Genomic DNA, 8,257 nt, shown 5'->3' on the forward strand with positions numbered 1-8,257 from the left:
TCGAATGCAATAATGATGGAACTTTTTTGAGAGGGAGGGAGAAAGGACATACCATAAGTCAGTGATTCCCAAACTTGGCAACTTTAAGACTGGCTGGAGAATTCTGGGAGTTGAAGTCCACAAGTCTTAAAGTTGCCAAGTTTGGGAACCACTGCCGTAAGTGGTTGTAATATATTTTTCATATTATTTTGGTTTTCAACATCTTATTGTTATTTTTTCTTGATAGGCTTTCTTCCTATTTAAACTTGGAGGAAAGCATGTCCTAATTGTCAATATTTCTTCCCCAAAATATACATTTGTAAATAAAATTTAAGGATTCATGCAGTTTACTGCCAGGTTTAATAGACTGGCAGCCTTTATAATCTCAAGTATTTTTGTTTGTCCTTTTGCTTTTTCATACATTGATCTTTTTCCCCCCTCTCTTTTGTACAAGAGATGGTTGAACCATGAGTTCTGTGTAAGAAGTTCAAATGACTGGAAAGATCACTTACTTCTGATTTTTCTACTTGATCTGTAGAAAATGTGAACCACTCACTACAATCAGCCATGAAATGGACCTGCTAATGGATCTCACTAGGAAGCTCTATTCCTTGATCTGCTGGATGTGGCACATGAAATAAATGACAGATATTACAATCTACATTACAATTTGAAATACCAATTTTGTCTGATAGCTTGAAGTTTAGGGAGCAAAGTAGTATAAACTGAACTGCAAAATAATTCACACAGTTGTCTATGTAGTGAAAATAGGGTTGCCACTTTTTTCTGATTTTCTTCTGCTGCTGCTAACAGCAGCATAACAAGCCAAAATTCTCGAGCCTAATGATTTTCTCAGCTTGTAGCAACAGCTTGGCTGCCCATGAAGTTTGATGTTAGAATGGCAAATGAACCATTATGCAATACGGTTTAGCCATGTGATAATTTGCCTGGCATTAAAAAAAAGAGAAATAAGGGAAGAGTAGAGGAAAATGACAGGTGGGAAAAGCAAACACAAGAGGCAAGCATTTTAAAATGGGAATAATAAAATGGATGTATAGTATGGCTGAAACCTTTCTGGACTTTTTTATTTTTTTACTCAGATTTATTTAGATTCCATGTAGAGGATTTAATTTAAGACAAAATCAATGAACCTAGCATTTCACGCAGCTCATTAATTATTATGGGATTGATTATGATTGGATAATCATGGCTTTACTAAAACAAAATAAAACTAGAAACAAACATAAAATCAGAAACAGAATAATATTTAAGAAGAAATAATATAATATAGTATAATATTTTAAGAAGAAAATCACAGCATTTCACAGTCTGAATAACTGGAGCCGTGATGGCAAACCTGTGGCACGCATGCCACAGGTGGCATGCAGAGCCCTCTCTGTGGGCAAGCCAGCTGTCGCCCCAACCCAGCCCCACCATGCATGTGCATGCACCTCCCGCTGGCCAGCTTGTCTTACCGTCTCTTCCATGCATGTGTGGAGGGTGGGTCACATCTGGGGGAACACACAGCCTTCTCTGTCGCTGCCCCAACCCTTTGGAATGAACTACCCCCAGAAATCCGGACCTCACCCACTCTCATGGCCTTCAGAAAAGCTGTCAAGACCTGGCTTTTCCGGCAGGCCTGGGGCTGTTGACCTCATTGTTGAGGTCCAGCCCCGACTGAAATGAATGTATCTGTGTCGTTTTAACTTGTCTTATTTTATTTTTACTTTCTTTATTTTCTTTCTCTTCCCTTCTGTAAGTCGCCTGGAGTCCTTCGGGATTGGGCGGCCTATAAATAAAATTAAACTTACAAACTTACAAACTTACACATGCCCATGTGTGGGGGGAGGGTTCATGCACAGGTGTGTTTGTGTGCTGGCATTGCATTTTGAGGTTTACAGTGAGGCCCAAAACAGGGAATGGGGGTTGCATGCATCTTGCACCATGTTTTGGCTTCCAGATTTGTGCAGGAGAACTTCCAGGTCCAAAAGAGGATGCACACACTCATTTTGGGTGCAGGCGTACACGCGCATTTTCGGCACATGACAAAAAAAAACGTTAGCCATCACTGAACCAAAGTATAATTGACTTGTTTGTAGCTAAACCAATACAGGCTAATTATATTATGACACTCTGTATTATGCAGCCTTAGACAAGTGGCCTTTTTTTTTTGGTAAGCTATGGTTCAGTTTATTAAAAGAAAGCATAGAGTAAATTGTAAATAAAATGCAGTCTCAAATTAGAACCTGACTTTTAAAAAACAAATTTACAAGCAATCCAGTGTCAAATTGTGTGAGAGACAGGCAAAGAGAGAGATTTTACTTCATTAATATATTAGTTATTTTTTAAAAAAATGCATACTATATTGAACTATCCCCCCCCCCCCCGCCCATGGACACCTTGTGAGATCTTAATCACCTGTGTTTCAATCATTTGTGGAAAATGCAGGTTTAATTTTCCACACTTATAGATTTATAACTAAATATTTACTACATTTACCATTGTTTCCATTAAACAAGGAGGCCTCACATAGCACTATTTTTGTTTTCGTACACTGATCACTATAGGTTTTATTTAACAAATCCAAATGAAACAATCATTAATATTTAAAGAAAGTTTGAGGTTAATGGCAGACAGGCAATTGGATAATCATTTGATATTTAATAATTACAATTAACAATCTTCAAGCTGGTACAGGGTATTAAGCAGGACATCATATAAGGGAGAAAAATATAAAGAATGAGTTCAAAGAACTTTTTTAAAAAAGAGATTATTCAAGCTCAGGTATGGACTAAAAATCAGGCATTTAACAACAGAAACAGAATTTATACCCACCTACAACACCTACTAAGGATGAAAATTTGTACAGGCATAGCAAATGAATAAAAGAAAGAAAGAAAGAAAGAAAGAAAGAAAGAGTTGCATAAGAGAGTAACAAAAGAGAATAACAAGGACTTCTGGTGAAAAGAAGAGAAACAAAGAGACCTACTGCTAGACTGTAGATATTATATTTCATTTTCTTTCTTTTGAGAAAGGGAAGGGGATACAAAGAGTAAAAATTGCCTATTTTGGAAAGATTTCCAGTTCTTCTATGACTAGGACATTTAGCTGATTTGTTTGTTTAATATATCTGCTCAGCACAAAATATCCTTATGTGATTAATTTATTAAAAAGATACCATTCATTATACGAGTTGCATTATAAAGCTGAAAGTTATCACGGACAAATCTTAAATAGTAAAATCTAAATGCCATTTAAATGGCTGCTCTCATCCGTGAACACAAAAGCTCAAATTTAATCCTGTTTACTCCAAATCAACTTTTATTTTGTGAAAGTCAAATAACAGAGCATGGAAATCATGGAGGTTATCCTTTTATTTGAACAGCATGACATTGCTGTATGTTGTTATCTACACAGTCAGGAATGATATAGTTTTAACTCAAGTGAAAGAACAAATTATGGCACCCTAAGGTAAAGAGAATTGAGAGCACCCAGAAGTCAGAGAGGATAATTTATACTGATTTGATTGTGCATCCAATATTAGACTGTGGAGCATTCATAGAATTAAGTTTAAGAATACTTAGTCATTTAATTTGAATAATCCGAAGGAGATTCATTAAAACAACCATGCACATTTACATGTCAGAAGCTGCAGGTGTTCATGTATTGCCATCTTGTTGTTCCAGAAATAAAATTTACTTTTCTGAAAATTTTGAAAAAAAGAACTCTGTAGGTTATAAAGGTATCAGTCAGCGAAGCTGTTCTCATTTGTACCTATTTGCATTTAATCCTTCCTTTTTTCCAAATCTGTTCAGAATTATATTTTATATAATTTCTAAGGAATGCATGAAAATTGCTTTAATTTTTTTGAGAGGAAAATCATTTCTAAATCCCAGGAGAAAATTACATAAATATCTATAATATTAATTTACAATATTCTTTGGTACACTCCAAAAGGAAATGTAGAGATCAATTGCGATGGACGTAGCTGGCTTGGTGCTTATTTATTAAATCTCTTCTCCAGTTCTACAAATTGTACAATATACATTTGCTCAGAGGTTAACTATATTGGCCCACTTTGGGGGTCCTTTTGATTCATGTTCAACAAACTGGCAATAGATATGACTAGAATTGCACAAATTTATCTTGTATACTACTTGTATACTAATTTTTGGATTAGTTTACCCTACTCATAGTTACCTACAAGTTGTTAACATCTGGTCTGTAGTACTGCAACATGCAGTATGATGGACTGCTCTTGGAAACCAATTATTAGCTATAGCTGCTCTTGAGTGCAACAGCATGGATAGCTATGGGAGCATTTAATTATGTATATGTAACATACTATTATGCAACCACTGAGCTTCTGGGTGCAATATATAAGTTCATATAAGAAGCCTTATGGAATAGGACATTATAGATCTTATGTACTAGTATTTATGCATTGGTATTTTTACAAGAAGCAGAAGGTGTGTCCTTTCTGTCACATCACCTACCACATTGATTTTTACCCCCACCTTACCTGATATTCACTGAAAGGCAGGACATCTACATCGGCATTATATAAAAACAAAATATTTGTTATAGTCCAAAGCAGCATAAGGAGGAAGGAAAATATGAAAAAAGGTATCCTTCATGGACTAACCCCAAATTTGGTGAATGGCCCCAATGAAGCAGTTATCCTTTTAAGCTGTTTTAATATTTTGTTAAAATTTAAGAGAGGATATAGAAATCTCAGATCTTTATGAAGAGTAGACTAGCATTTTAGACACAGCAGAATCAAGTCACAACACTCTAAAGTGATTTACTCTAAATTATTGTTGAATTGGAATGGGATATTTTTTAAAAAATAATTTTTAATTTAAAACAAATACAACATCCTTCTTTAGATGCTATAGAAAGTGTATCAGTTGGTTACAAAAAGACTTTCATGCATCTCTTCCACAGTCAACAAACATAATTCATATGAACTTTATTAGTATGAACTTAAATATTTTAACTCAAATATGCATACATGTCACCATCATCATATCTCCATTTTCATTTGACTATATTTTTTTAAGCGTCCTTCATCATAAAATATACCAAAATTTAATACATAACCACATATTGGCCTTTCAATTACTATTTCTAAAATCCTCCACTAACACTAAAGGACCTTATGTCCTATTCTAGCTAAACATCCATAATATTTAATAACAAAATTTTCTAATCCTCCTTTCCAAATCATTGTTTAAAGTTTACACCCAGTTTCCTTATATTATACCCATATTTATATGTATATTGCTATTCTTATCCCTCCTTTGACTATATCCTGTATAATAACATTTTCCCCCTAATTATCAAAACTTTAATTGTATCTAACTTAGTTCTTCTTCTTCTTATTATACAATTGTATCACAGTGGCCAGTTGTTTCGCCGGATTTGGCATTATTTACTAGTCGGGCCCCATGCAGTGGCCTAGGACGTCGTAACATATTTTTGTAATATGTGTGCAGATCCAACAGTGCAGCTTTTTGCATTTGACTGATGCTGATTTTGTCAGTTTTTAACTGTTTTAAATTTAATTCTAGTGCTTTTGGAATAGCACACAGTGTGCCAATTACTACTGGAATTACCACTGCTGGTTTGTGCCATAATTGTTGAATTTTGATTTTTAAGTCCTGGTATTTCGCAATTTTTTCATGTTCCTTCTTGTCAACCCTGCTATCACCTGGTATTGCGATGTCTATGATTGTGACCTTATTTTTCTCAACCAGTGTGATGTCTGGTGTATTATGCGCCAGTATTTTGTCTGTTTGTATGCGAAAATCCCACAAGATCTTGACCATCTGATTTTCAGTGACTTTTTCAGGCTTATGTTCCCACCAGTTTGTTGCTGTTTTAATATTATAATTTTTGCACAAATTCCAATGGATCATTTGTGCTACTGAATTGTGCCGCAATTTATAATCAGTCTGCACGATTTTTTTACAGCAGCTGAGTATGTGATCAACAGTTTTATCAGCTTCTTTGCAAAGTCTGCATTTGGCATCATCAGAGGATTTTTCGATTTTGGCCTTAATGGCATTTGTGTGGATAGCTTGTCCTTGCGCAGCCAGGATTAGTGACTCTGTTTCTTTCTTTAATGTACTTGCTGTTAACCATAACCAAGTATGTTCACTGTCCACTTTATCTTTTATTTTTTCTAGAAATTAGCCATGCAATGTTTTGTTCTGCCAACTCTCCATTCTTGATTTTATCACATCTTTTCTGTATTCTTGTTTCGTCTGTGGACCTTCAATAGATTATTGTTCTTTATTTCGATTAATAGATGTTCTTGACTTTCTTTTAAATAATCAGCCAGTGCATGTTTTTCTTCTTCAACTATTTGCTTCACTTGTAATAATCCTCTGCCACCTGATTTTCGGGGCAGGTACAGTCTATCAGTATCACTATGTGGATGTAAACTGTAGTGCATTGTCATTAGTTTCCTGGTTTTTCGGTCCAAAATGTCCAAATCAGCTTGTGTCCAGTTAACTATACTAGTTGTGTATCTTATAACTGGTATTGCCCAGGTATTTATGGCCTTGATTGTATTTCCACCATTCAATTTAGATTTCAAATTTTTCCCATCTCTGTTGGTGTACTCTCCCCTGACAATAGTTTTTACTTCTCCATGCTTGATGTTATCCAACTGCAGAATGCCTAAATATTTGTAGGCTTCATTTTTCTTGCATTTAATTAGTTGGCCATTGGGCATTTCAATTCCCTCACATATAATTATTTTGCCCCTTTTTATGAATACAGTGGCGCATTTTTCCATGCCAAACTGCATTGAAATATCGGTGCTGAATACTTGGACTGTGTTTGTCAATGATTGGATTTCTATTTCTGACTTTCCATAGAGTTTCAAATCATCCATATATAATAAATGCAAAAAATTTTCAGCTTCTTTGGCTGTTTGGTAGCCTAATTTCCTTTTTTAAAGATTACTGATAGTGGGATCATCACGATAATGAAGAGAAGAGGTAAAAGTGAATCACCCTGGAAAATTCCTCACTTGATATTAACCATTCCATAGTTCACATTCTCTACTGCCAACTCAGTTCTCCACTGTTTCATCGTCTTTTCCGTAAAGGATGTAATATTTTTGCTAATGCCAGTTGTTTCTAAGCATTTTATGATCCAACTTTGTGGCAATGAGTCGAATGCCTTTTTGTAATCAATCCAGACCATATTCAAGTTCGTTTTTCTGTTCTTACAATTTTCTAATATCATTTTAGCAACTAGGAGCTGCTCCTCCTTTTTGCTCTACTGGTAAGATGTTATTTGTTTCCAAATAATCCATGATGTTATCTGCAATAATGCCTGTGAGTAATTTGAAGGTTGTTGGCAAGCATGTTATTGGTCTGTAGTTTTCAAGTATTGTTCCTTTAGTTGCATCCTTCTGAATCAAGTATGTTTTTCCAGTTGTCAACCATTCATCAATTTGACCATTTTGTAAAATTTCATTCAGTTGCCTGGCCAATATTGCATGTAAACCGGTCAGATATTTGAGCCAGAAACCATGTAATTGGTCATTTCCAGGTGATGTCCAATTCTTTACATTTTTTACTCGATTTTTGACCATCTCAGTTGTTATTTCTAATACTTGCATTTGCTTGTTGCCAATGCTTTTCTCAAAGTCATGTATCCACTTTGCTTCCTTATTGTAGTCCTTTGCATTTTCCCACAGTTCTTTCCAGAATTCAACCGTGGCCTGCTTTTCTGGTTTTTCACTTTTGCTGTCACCATTCATATTAAGACTGATAAAAATGCTGTTGGTCTGATCGAAATTGCTGATTTTGTTTATATTGGATGATTCGTGCCTCAAATCTTTCAATTTTTCTAGTTGTTGCTGTTATCTGCTGTTTTACAATCTCTACAGCTTCATTGATGTTTCTTGTATCCAATCTATATCTTCTGATTAGCTGATCTATGATTTTGCTGTTTTTAATCCGTTGCTAATGCATGTTCTTTAAATTGTTAGCATCTGCCCTTAATTTTTTGACTTTTTGTTCTAATCGGATTTTCCACTTTGGCTTTGATGCTTTTTCCATTGTGTGACTAGGTGCTTTGATTTTAATGCCCAGTTCTTTAGTGACTATTACAGCTGCACTGTACATTAACTGATTCGTTTCCAAGATGGATCCCGGTTTGATTGTTGAAAGCATTGCATTAACCATTTTCATAATAGGAACCAAAATTTTCTTAGGCACAGTTTTTAATGATGGTAAATGTTACCTTTCCTCATTAG

At 35.0% G+C, this 8,257-nt stretch overlaps 1 pseudogene; it reads right to left on the reverse strand.

The window, feature by feature from the left end:
• Positions 1–5,439: 5,439 nt before the first annotated feature.
• Positions 5,440–6,445, reverse strand: LOC148044386 (uncharacterized; annotated as a pseudogene).
• Between the last annotated feature and the right edge of the window lie 1,812 nt (positions 6,446–8,257).

The sequence above is a fragment of the Thamnophis sirtalis genome, unplaced genomic scaffold (genome assembly GCF_051295495.1).
Source record: "Thamnophis sirtalis isolate CommonGarterSnake01/CBP01778 unplaced genomic scaffold, rThaSir2_p1.2 scaffold_8, whole genome shotgun sequence".
NCBI lineage: Eukaryota > Metazoa > Chordata > Lepidosauria > Squamata > Natricidae > Thamnophis > Thamnophis sirtalis.